This window comes from Somniosus microcephalus, chromosome 9, assembly GCF_052327205.1.
Source record: "Somniosus microcephalus isolate GS21.2 chromosome 9, FLI_Smic_1.0, whole genome shotgun sequence".
Classification (NCBI taxonomy): domain Eukaryota; kingdom Metazoa; phylum Chordata; class Chondrichthyes; order Squaliformes; family Somniosidae; genus Somniosus; species Somniosus microcephalus.
Genome location: NC_140995.1, coordinates 160,363,153 through 160,374,374, shown reverse-complemented (window position 1 = coordinate 160,374,374; position 11,222 = coordinate 160,363,153). Strand labels below are relative to the sequence as shown.

General features: G+C 44.3%; 1 protein-coding gene across 4 annotated transcripts in view; it reads left to right on the top strand.

The window, feature by feature from the left end:
* The first annotated feature begins 314 nt into the window (after positions 1–314).
* gpr63 (G protein-coupled receptor 63) overlaps positions 315–11,222 on the top strand; it is a 148,303-nt gene continuing 137,395 nt past the window's right edge. For all 4 annotated transcript variants that reach the window (XM_085997424.1, XM_085997425.1, XM_085997422.1 and 1 more), the window contains exon 1: positions 315–434. The gene's annotated coding sequence lies outside the window, so the exon portion shown is untranslated. The remainder of the gene's footprint in view (positions 435–11,222) is intronic.

The following is an 11,222-nucleotide window of genomic DNA, read 5'->3' as shown; positions in this document are numbered from 1 at the left end:
TGGAGAGAAAATAGAGTCAACGTTTCGGGTCAAACCCTTCTGTGCTGTAACCATTCTTTGACCCGAAACGTTGACTCTATTTTCTCTCCACGGATGTTGCCTGCCTGCTGAGTTTTTCCAGCATTTTCTGTTGTTATTTTTCTTCCTGTGATTGTACATTCCGCAGCGCACGCGCGCGCTGACCTGCAGCAGCCTGCGGGCGGGACACGGATCACGTGACTCTCTCCTCCCCCGACACAGCGCCGCCTGCGGGCGGGACACGTGACTCTCCCCCCCCCCCGGACACAGCGCCGCCTGCGACCAGGACAGGGAACTGGCGCGCGGCTGCTCGGCACGTGACGCGGCGCTGGCTCTGCCACAGTGCATCCAGGACGGGGACTCAGTGTATCAGCTGCACGGAGCGAAGTGGATCCAGGCTGTGTGGCCAATGCAAGGTAGAGGTTTTATTTTTAACTCCCCCCCCTCTTCTTTCTCTCCTTCCCGTCAGCTTCGCTGGATAGACAAGCACATCGGGAATAGCTAAATAAATGAAAGCTAACTGAAGCACGTGCTTGTGAGGCGAGTGAAAGTTATTCACACATTTTGTTTAGTGGTGGGTTGGGGGACAATGTTTCTCAGCAATAACAGCAGCAACTGAGCATTGTGACTGAAGGTTGGCGTTACAGTGTTCAAGCTGCTGGCTTGTGTTGCATCCACCAGCCTGGTACACGCCGCTCCGTTTCGTTAGCGTACACGTTGAACGAAACGTATAGACAGAAATTGAATGTTTCAAGTTTTTCTTTTTGATTTTGTTTTGCTGTAGAATGTAAAAATGCAACCGGGAGCTAGATTGGAATCTCTTCCCCCCTCCCCTCAAAAAAAAGAATTAAGGTGAAAACGTTTTTTTGAACTGTACGACTTTTTAGCTTTACAGTACTGTGGCAAACCAGGTATAAATGGGATACTACGTGACCTTTGCTTTAGTGGAGAAATTAGTTGTGTGCACGTCTAGTAATCTAATACTTCAATTTCGAGGTTTGCTTTAATTGTATAAAATAGCGAAATCAAAAGCTATAGATTGATATAACAAATTCAAGTGAGTTGATATCTTCAATAATTATGAGTAACTCGTGAAATGTAGTATTTTTAATGACAAAAGAAAATGCAGTTGAATCCAGTATGTTTCAGAAACACTGCATTTAAAAGGATATACGTTCATGGAAAAATTAGCTTTATTTACAAATTTGTGATGTTTCAATTTAAATTATATCAAAATGAAAGAAATGCCATCACTTCTTTATAATGCTTTGTGACACTTAAACAAAAAAAAAGATTTTGAATATTTTCATGAAATTGATGTCTCTAAGAATTATTTCTGCCCAGCAACTTCTGTGATTTAAAAAAAATCAACATTGGAGAGATTTGAGTGCAATGGTTTTGAATCGATGGGCAGAGGCATAAGAAGCTAATGTAGATCAGCAACAATAGGGGTGATACGTAAGTGGGATTTTATGCAGGATTGGAAGAGGATGGCAAAGCTCCGAATCAGTTGGCAGTTACGTAGTGGAGCTCAGGAGGCCAATGAGAAGGGTATTGGAAAAATTGAGTCTGAAAATGACGACGGTATGGATGAGAATTTCAGCAGAGTTGGGACGAGGTAGAGGCAGCGACATGCAGTGTTTCAGATTTGTAAGTATGCAGTGATAGCGGCGTACTACTGTGGGATTTGAAGTTCAACTCAGGATCAAATAAACAGTGAGGTTGCATATTCTCAGGTGAGCTGGAGGATGCAGGGCTTAATTGCAGAGCCCCTGGTGGGGTTCTAACAGGATTAATTAGATCTTGCCAATGTTGCTTTGTGGGAAATCTTAAATGATCTGCAACTTGATCTCAGACTAGCAGTCTTGCAGCACAATTGTCATAGAATCAAGGTCGGTAATGGAGAAGTAGAGGGGGTTGGGTGGTTGGAAAAGCTGCTGGAAAGGGAGCTTGGGGTTAGTTTATTTTTCCAGGAGTGGAGTGTGATTGAGGAAAATAGGGAGATGTTGACATGGGCTCTGGAGGGCATAAGAATTTGGAGCAGGAGTAGGCCATATGGCCCCTCGAGCCTGGTCCGCCATTCAATAAGATCATGGCTGATCATCGACCTCAACACTTTCCCGCCCGATCTCCATATCCCTTGATTCCCCTAGAGTCCAAAAATCTATCGATCTCAGTCTTGAATATACTCAAAGACTCGGCATTCACAACCCTCTGGGGCAGAGAATTCCCAAGATTCACAACCCTCCGAGAGAAGAAATTCCTCCTCATCTCGGTCTTAAATGGCCTACCCCTTATCCTGAGACTATGCTCCCTAGTTCTAGACACTCCAGCCAGGGGAAACTTCTCAGCATCTACCCTGTCAATCCCCTTCAGAATCTTGTATGTTTGAATGAGATGATAAGGACCTCGAAGGAGGAGTGGTAGAGGGTGAGGTATTTTAATGTTCAGAAGGAGTCAGAGGAATAAAAGGACAGGTTGAGGTGAGACCTGGATATGACAGTCATGTAATATTGGTGGGGAATATGATAGAATGTGTAACTGGATGAGTAGTCTCTCGAAAGGAAAACAAATCACTGTGAGCCAGATTTTGAGCCAAATGTTGATGGATTCATGCAAGATCAGCTCATGAATGGGGAGGGCATGGTTTGAGTAAAAGTTTTATTTGTCACATAGGGGTACACATTTAGCTCTATTCTCTACTTTCATATTCTCTCCTCTCCTGAAACCATTGAATTAGACTGGGATACAGTTCAGCAGGGTCTGGTAGCCTGAATTGTCAGACGCATAATTTATGAATGATACTGAACACATTTTAATTAAAAATATACAAGTGCTGATCTTCTGTTATCCTCCTTGACAGAGCAAAGTGTCAATATCATGTATTTATTTGATTTCTGTATATATTTAACAACATTTCTAAAATGTTTCCACATTGCTAATCATTGTATAGTGAGAGTTTTTTGTATTCGTTTATGGGATGTGGGCGTCGCTAACAAGGCTAGCATTTATTGCCCATCCCTAATTGCACTTGAGAAGGTGGTGGTGAGCCGCCTTCTTGAACTGCTGCAGTCCGTGTGGTGAAGGTACTCCCACAGTGGTATTAGGTAGGGAGTTCCAGGATTTTGACCCAGCGACGATGAAGGAACGGTGATATACTTCCGAGTCAGGATGTTGTGAGACTTGTAGGGGAACTTGGAGGTGGTGGTGTTCCCATGCACCTGCTGCCCTTGTCCTTCGAGGTGGAAGAGGTCGTGGGTTTGGCCGAAGAAGCCTTGGTGAGTTGCTGCAGTGCATCTTGTAGATGATACACACTGCAGCCATGGTAGGCTGGTGGTGGAGAGAGTGAATGTTTAAGGTGGTGGATGGGGTGCCAATCAAGCAGGCTCCTTTTTCCTGGATGGTGTTGAGCTTCTTGAGTGTTGTTGGAGCTGCACTCATCCAGACAAGTGGAGAGTATTCCATCATACTCCTTACTTGTGCCTTGTAGATGGTGGAAAGGCTTTGAGGAGTCAGGAGGTGAAACACTCGCCACAGAATACCTAGCCTCTGACCTGCTCTTGTTGCCACAGTATTTATGTGGCTGGTCCAGTTAAGTTTCTGCTCAATGGTGACCCCCAGGATGTTGATGGTGGGGTGTTTGGCGATTGTAATGCTGTTGAATGTCAAGGGGCAGTGGTTAGACACTCGTTTGTTGGAGATAGTTATTGCCTGGCACTTCTGTGGTGCGAATGTTACCTGCCACTTATCAGCCCAACGTCATCCAGGTCTTTGTGCATGCGATCATGGACTGCTTCATTATCTGAGGAGTTGTGAATAGTGCAGTCATCAGCGAACATCCCCATTTCTGACCTTATGTTGGAGGGAAGGTCATTGATGAAGCAGCTGAAGATGGTTGGGCCTAGGACACTGCCCTGAGGAACTCCTGCAGAGATGTCCTGGGGCTGTGATGATTGACCTTCAACCACCACAACCATCTTCCTTTGTGCCAGGTAGGACTCCAGCCAATGGGGAGTTTTCCCCCCAATTCCCATTGACTTCAGTTTTACTAGGGCTCCTTGATGCCACACTCAGTCAAATGCTGCCTTGATGTCAAGGGCAGTCACTCTCGCCTCACCTCTGGAATTCAGCTCCTTTGTCCATGTTTGGACCAAGGCTGTAATGAGGTCGGGAGCCGAGTGGTCCTGGTGGAACCCAAACTGGGCATCAGTGAGCAGGTTATTGGGGAGTAAGTGCAGCTTGATAGCACTGTCGAGGACACCTTCTATCACTTTGCTGATGATTGAAAGTAGACTGATGGGGCGGTAATTGGCCGGATTAGATTTGTCCTGTTTTTTGTGGACAGGACATAGCTGGGCAGTTTTCCACATTGTCGGATAGATACCAGTGCTGTAGCTGTACTGGAACAGCTTGGCTAGAGGTGCGGCTAGTTCTGGAGCACAAGTCTTCAGCACGATAGCCGGGATGTTGTCAGGGCCCATAGCCTTTGCTGTATCTAGTGCACTCAGCTGTTTCTTGATATCACATGGAGTGAATCGAATTGGCTGAAGACTGGCTTCTGTGATGGTGGGGACCCCAGGAGTAGGCCGATACGGTTCATCCGCTCGGCACTTCTGGCTGAAGATGGTTGCAAACGTGTGCTGGGCTCCACCATCATTGAGAATGGGGATATTCGTGGAGCCTCCTTCCCCCATTAGTTGTTTAATGGTCCACCACCATTCACTACTGTATGTGGCAGGACTGCAGAGCTTTGATCTGATCGGTTGATTGTGAGATCGCTTAGCCCTGTCTATAGCATGCTGCTTCCGCTTTTAGCATGCATGTAGTCCTGTGTTGCAGCTTCCCCAGGTTGGCACCTCATTTTTAGGTACGCCTGGTGCTGCTCCCGGCATGCTCTTCTACACTCCTTATTGAACCAGGGTCGGTTCCCCTGGTAATGGTCGAGTGAGGGATATACCGGGCCATGAGGTTAGATTGTGGTGGAATACAATTCTGCTGCTGGCCTACAGCACCTCATGGGTGCCCAGTTTTGAGCTGCTAGATCTATTCTGAATCTATCCCATTTAGCACGGTGGTAGTACCACACAACACGATGGAGGGTGTCCTCCGTGTGAAGATGTGACTTCCTCTCCACAGTGACTGTGCGGTGGTCACTGCTACCAATCCTGATCCTGCGACAGGTAGATTGGTGAGGACGAGGTCAAGTAGGTTTTTCCCTCATGTTGGTTCTCTCACCACCTGTCGCGGGCCCAGATTGGCAGCTGTGTCCTTCAGGACTCGGCCAGTAGTGATGCTACCGAGCCACTCTTGATGATGGACATTGAAGTCCCCCACCCAGAATACATTCTGTGCCCTTGCTACTCTCAGTGCTTCTTCCAAGTGGTGTTCAACATGGTTCATCAGCTGATGGAGGGTGGAAGGTGGTAATCAGCAGGAGGTTTCCTTGCCCATGCTTGACCTGAAGCCATGTGACTTCATGGGGTCCATAGTCGATGTTGAGGACTCCCAGGGCCACTCCTTCTTGACTGTATACCACTGTGCTGCCACCCCTGGTGGGTCTGTCCTACCGGTGGGAAAGGACATAACCCGGGATGGTGATGGAGGAGTTTGGGACATTGGCTGAAAGGTATGATTCTGTGAGTATGACTCTGTCAGGCTGTTGCTTGACTAGTCTGTGGGACAGCTCTCCCAGTTTTGGCACAAGTCCCCAGATGTTGGTGAGGAGGACCTTGCCGGGTCGACTGGGCTGGGTGAGCCATAGCCGGTGCCGGGTGGTCCGTCCAGTTTCATTCTTATTATTGTGTTTCGTAGCGGTTTTTACAACTGTGTGGCTTGCTAGGCCATTTCAGAGGGCAGTTAAGAGTCAACCACGTTGTAGTGGGTCTGGAGTCACATAGAGGCCAGACCAGGTAAGGACGGCAGATTTCCTTCTGAACCAGATGGGTTTTTACGACAATCTGATAGTTACATTCTTACCATTACTAGCTTTTTATTCCAGATTTATTTAATCAACTGAATTTTAAATTCCCCAGCTGCTATGGTTGGATTTGAACTTGTGTCTCTGGATCATCAGTCCAGGCCTTTGAATTACTAGCCCAGTGACATTACCACTGTGCTGCCGTTCCTACAACTGGCAGGTGATTTACAGACTGCTTAAGTATATTTCTCAGCACTGTTGTGAATCATGCGCTCTGGGATGACTGTTTCATTCTCTGGGGAAAAAAATTTCTCCTGAACCGTTTGATGACAAATCATGCTGAGTACTTATTTACTTTTGGGGTTTGATTTTTTTCAACTTTTAAACCTCACATCTAAATTACTTGGAGATCTTCAGTCGGCTAACAAAATGAAGTGGCCTTGTCTATGAATCTTTGAAGCAAATTAGTTTCTGTGAAGCCAAAGAGAACCTGGTGGAAAATAAAAAGTGAGACAAATAAGTGGTTAGGAAGATGAGAAATGGTTGTCATGAAAATTTTAACACAGTTCAAAGGCATTCAGATTAAAATGGAAAGTATTTCTTTATACTAAACAGCAAATGGGTTGTGTTTAGTTATTTCGTAAATGGTCTGTGTAATGTCTGAGGATCAATAATACTCAGACTGCAGGAGAACAATAAAACAGGTATTTACTGAACAGGGAGTAATTCAAGACTGAAATACAGAAGCCTGCTATGGCTTTATATACAGGGGTGGTCACTGCCGGCACTGCAGTATAGAATCAGTTCTTCTCTTAAAGGCACATACACAACAGTCTGATTCATGGTGGGCACTGTTTCTTAGTTTTTAGGAATGCATTCTGTTAACATGGGATCAGCTTCTATATGTATTCACATGATTTGCTTACTTTACCTCTCCACCGTCATCCTAATTTCTAGGACTTTTTGCTTTGCTGCCTGACTCCTTGTACAATATCAGATCTTGGCTGAGCCAGCAATCTCACCAGCTCTGGGCTCGAATTCTGCAATGCTGTCCTCACTGGCCTCCCAAGTTAAACAAATCCCAACTCCTTCAGAACTCTGCCACCCACACCTTACCCTGTACTAATTCCTGCTCACCTAGCGACCCTGTCCTTTCCAACCTCTAGTGACTTCAAGTGTGTCAGCGCATTGATTTCAAAATCTTTGCCCTCATTTACAAACTCCTCTATGGCCTTACTTTACCCTGCTTTGCCAGCCTCCTCCATCTTTGCATTCCTCCTCCCCTCTTTCGACTCTACTGTGTCTTTCCTCCCCCACCTCCATTTGTGGCCTTGGGTGGCAGAGCCTGCATCTGTCATGACCCCCCTTCCCCCCGCAATTTCTACATAAGGCATCTTCATAATGAGTATTTTTAGTCTCATTGTTGTTTTCAGTTTCAGCACATTGCCGTCAAAATTTTACATGTAATAAATTGTACATTACAGCATATGATTTAAGGTCAAAGGAAAGAAAATCCATTTTCTTTATCTAGAAGACATTCAAGATTCACCAGAGAAAATTACTCATTTTTAGAGCCATTTTCATTTCTGAATCGTTGCAAATGAAATTACTGGACCATTAGCCCTAGAATGTTTGCGTTATACTAAAGCCAGCCAGACTATTGATATTTTAGTCTAGTTTTCCAGTGTTAAATTGTGTTGCTGCTTTCGGGTCTTCCGGATGGGCTATAGATTGAGTGTACAAACTAATTTTGCCATTCTTATGATGTGTTTATTTTGTCTCTCTTTCATTGTATTGAGTAACTTAGTTGGGATTTGAAAGGGCATCATACAAATCAAAAACAAAGCTCCCAATCCTGACAATCTGAGCAGAAATCTATAGGTGTTGCTATGGTATACTCTGCAATGAACTTTACTTGATCTTTCATATTACGTATCTGGAGAGTTCTGCTGCAGAATCTGAAAGGTGTGATTATCAACACAATCTCCAAGTACATAGGTGAGAAATATAACTGCAGCAATTACTATGGCATCTCACTGTTACCAGATTCTTGCATATCTGCTTGTATCATCTGATAGCAAACATTACATACACTGTTAAAAGAATAAGATCAATGTAGGAAGTGTCATGAACAGAACTTGGACCTATACAAGATTTCTGTTGATCTAATCAAGGGTTTCAACATTGTTAGTTGTCATAAATGCTTGTTCTAAGCATATTTAGTCTAGTTTTCTCAGTGATGCTTTATGATATCAAAGGAGTCTTAAAGCAGGAGCAACCATTTGCTTCTGCATATCTAGCAGGCTGAGCAGTTTGTGTACATCCAAGCTCTCATCTGTAAATAAAAACAGAAAATGCTGGAAATACTCAGCAGGTGAGGTAGCAACTGTGGAGAGAGAAACCGAGTTAATGTTTCAGGTCGATGACCTTTCGTCAGAACTGGAAAAAGTTAGAGATGTAACAGATTTTAAGCAAGTGTAGGGGCAGGGAAAGGGGGGAGGGGAGGAATGAACAAAAGGGAAAGTCTGTGATAGGGTGGAAGACAGGAGTGATTAAATGACAAAAGGTATGATGGTACAAAGCAAAAGGAGATGGTAATGGGACAAGTAAAGAAACAAAAGATGGGTCTAGAGATGTAAATGGTCATAGCAGAATCAGCAACAGCTGCCATCTGAAAAAAATAGAGGCAGAGGTTTTGGCTGAAATTGTTGAACTCGATGTTGAGTCCAGAATGCTGTAAAGTGCCTAATAGAAAGATGAGGTGCTGTTCCTCGAGCTTACGTTGAGTTCTGTCAAAACAGTATAAGAGGCCGAGGACAGAGAGGTTGGAGTGGAGCGGAGAATTAAAGTGGCAGGCGACTGGAAGCTCAGGGTCACGCTTGCGGACTGAACAGAGGTGTTCTGCAAAGTGGTCACCCAATCTGCGTTTGGTCTCCCCAATGTATCTGTAAATATTGTTTGTGATTCCGCACTAGAGATGCACACCTAAGTGGTTGGCAGCAGTGAACAGCTACTGCCTCACTCCGCTTCAAAGAAACAAAAGTAATTACTAGTCTTAATGGGTAAACTTGGCAACTTCGCTTCCTTGAGTACTTTGGTGTCAGGATCTTTGTCTTCCCACTTGATATTTAGAATATGGCGGAAACAGAAGGTGTGGAAAAAGTTTACGTAAGAATTTGGAGCAGGAGTAGGCCATACGGCCCCTCAAGCCTGATACGCCATTCAATAAGAACATGGCTGATCTTCGACCTAAACTCCACTTTCCTGCCCGACTTCCATATCCCTTGATTCCCCTAGAGTCCAAAAATCTATCTATCTCAGCCTTGAATATACTCAATGATGCATCCACAACCCTCTGGGGCAGAGAATTCCAAAGATTTACAACCCTCTGAGTGAAGGAATTCCTCCTCATCTCAGTCTTAAATGGCCGACCCCATATCCTGAGACTATGCCCCCTTGTCGTAGACTCACCAGCCAGAGGAAACAACCTCTCAGCATCTAACCTGTCAATCCCCCTCAGAATCTCTCGTGTTTCAATGAGATCACCTCATTCTTCTAAACTCCAGGGACTATAGGCCCAATCTACACAACCTCTCCTCATAGGACAACCCTCTCATCCCAGGGATCAATCTAGTGAACCTTCCTTGCACTGCCTCTAAGGCAAGTATGTCCTTCCTCAGATAAGGAGACCAGAACTATGCACAGTACTCCAGGTGTGGTCTCACCAAAGCCCTTTACAATTGTCGTAAGACTTCCTTACTCTTGTACTCCAACCCCCTTGCAATAAAGGCCAACATGCTATTTGCCTTCCTAATTGCTTGCTATACCTGCCTGCTAACTTTGTGTTTCCTGTATGAGGACACCTAAATCCCTCTGAACACCAACAATTAATAGTTTCGCACCATTTAAAAAAAAAAAAAAATCAGTTTTTCTATTCTTCCTACCAAAGTGAATAACCTCACATTTCCCCACATTTTATACTCCATCTGTCACCTTATTCCCCACTCACTTAATCTGTCTATATCCCTTTGCAGGCTCTTTGTGTCCTCCTCACAGCTTACTTTCCCACCTAGCTTTGTATCATCAGCAAACTTAGATGAAGGGACTAAGTGCAATGTATCTGAGTAATTAATATAGATTGTAAATAGCTGAGATCCAAGGACTGATCCTTGCGGCACCCCACTAGTTACAACTTGCCAACTTGAAAATGACCTGTTTATCCCAACTCTCTTTTCTGTCTGTTAAATAATCCTCTTTCCATGATAATATATTACCCACAACCCCATGAGCCCTTATCTTGCATAGCAACCTTTTTTGTGGCACCTTATTGAATGCCTTTTGGAAATCCAAATATACTACATCCTCTGGTTCCCCTTTATCTAACCTGCTAGTTATATCCTCAGAAACCTCTTAATAGATTTGTTAAACACGATTTCCTTTTCATAAAACCACGTTGACTCTGTTTAATCATATTATGATTTTCTAAGTGTCCTGTTACCACTTCCTTAATAATCGATTCCAGCATTTTCCCAATGACTGATGTCAGGCTAACTGGCCTGCAGTTCCCGGTTTTCTCTCTCCCTCTATTCTCGAATAGCGGGGTTACATTTGCTCCCTTCCAATCTGTTGGGACCGATTCTGAATCTAGGGAATTTTGGAATATCACAACCAATGCATCCACTATCTCTACAGCCACCTCTTTTAGAACCTTAGGATGTAGGCCATCGGGTCTAGGGGATTTGTTGTCTTTTAGTCCCATAAGTTTCTCGAATACTTTTTCTCTACTGATATTAATTACTTTAAGTTCCTCACTCTCATTAGCCCCTTGGTTACTCACTATTTTCGGCATGCTTTTTGAGTCGTCTACTGTGAAGACAGATACAAATTATTTGTTTACAGTCTTAGCCATTTCCTGATTCCCCATTATAATTTCTCCTGTCTCTGCCTCTAAGGGACCAACGCTTCCTTATGTTACTCTCTTCCTTTTTCCATACTTGTAGAAGCTCTTACAATCTGTTTTTAAAGTTCTTGCTAGTTTCTCCCTTTTTATCAATTTTTTGGTCATTATTTGCTGGTTTCTAAAGCTTTCCCAATCTTCAGTCTTCTCTCATGCCTGCTGTAGGTGGCCCAGATCTTGCTGCCATACAGAAGCTTGCTGTTCGGTATCTTGATGTTCATAGACGCCTCCAGTTGCTTGGTTATCTATATCGGATGGAAGATGGGGGTATTTAAAAAGATCATCTTAGAGCTTCAAGGCTACTGGGCTGTTCTAGGATTTTGGAAGAGG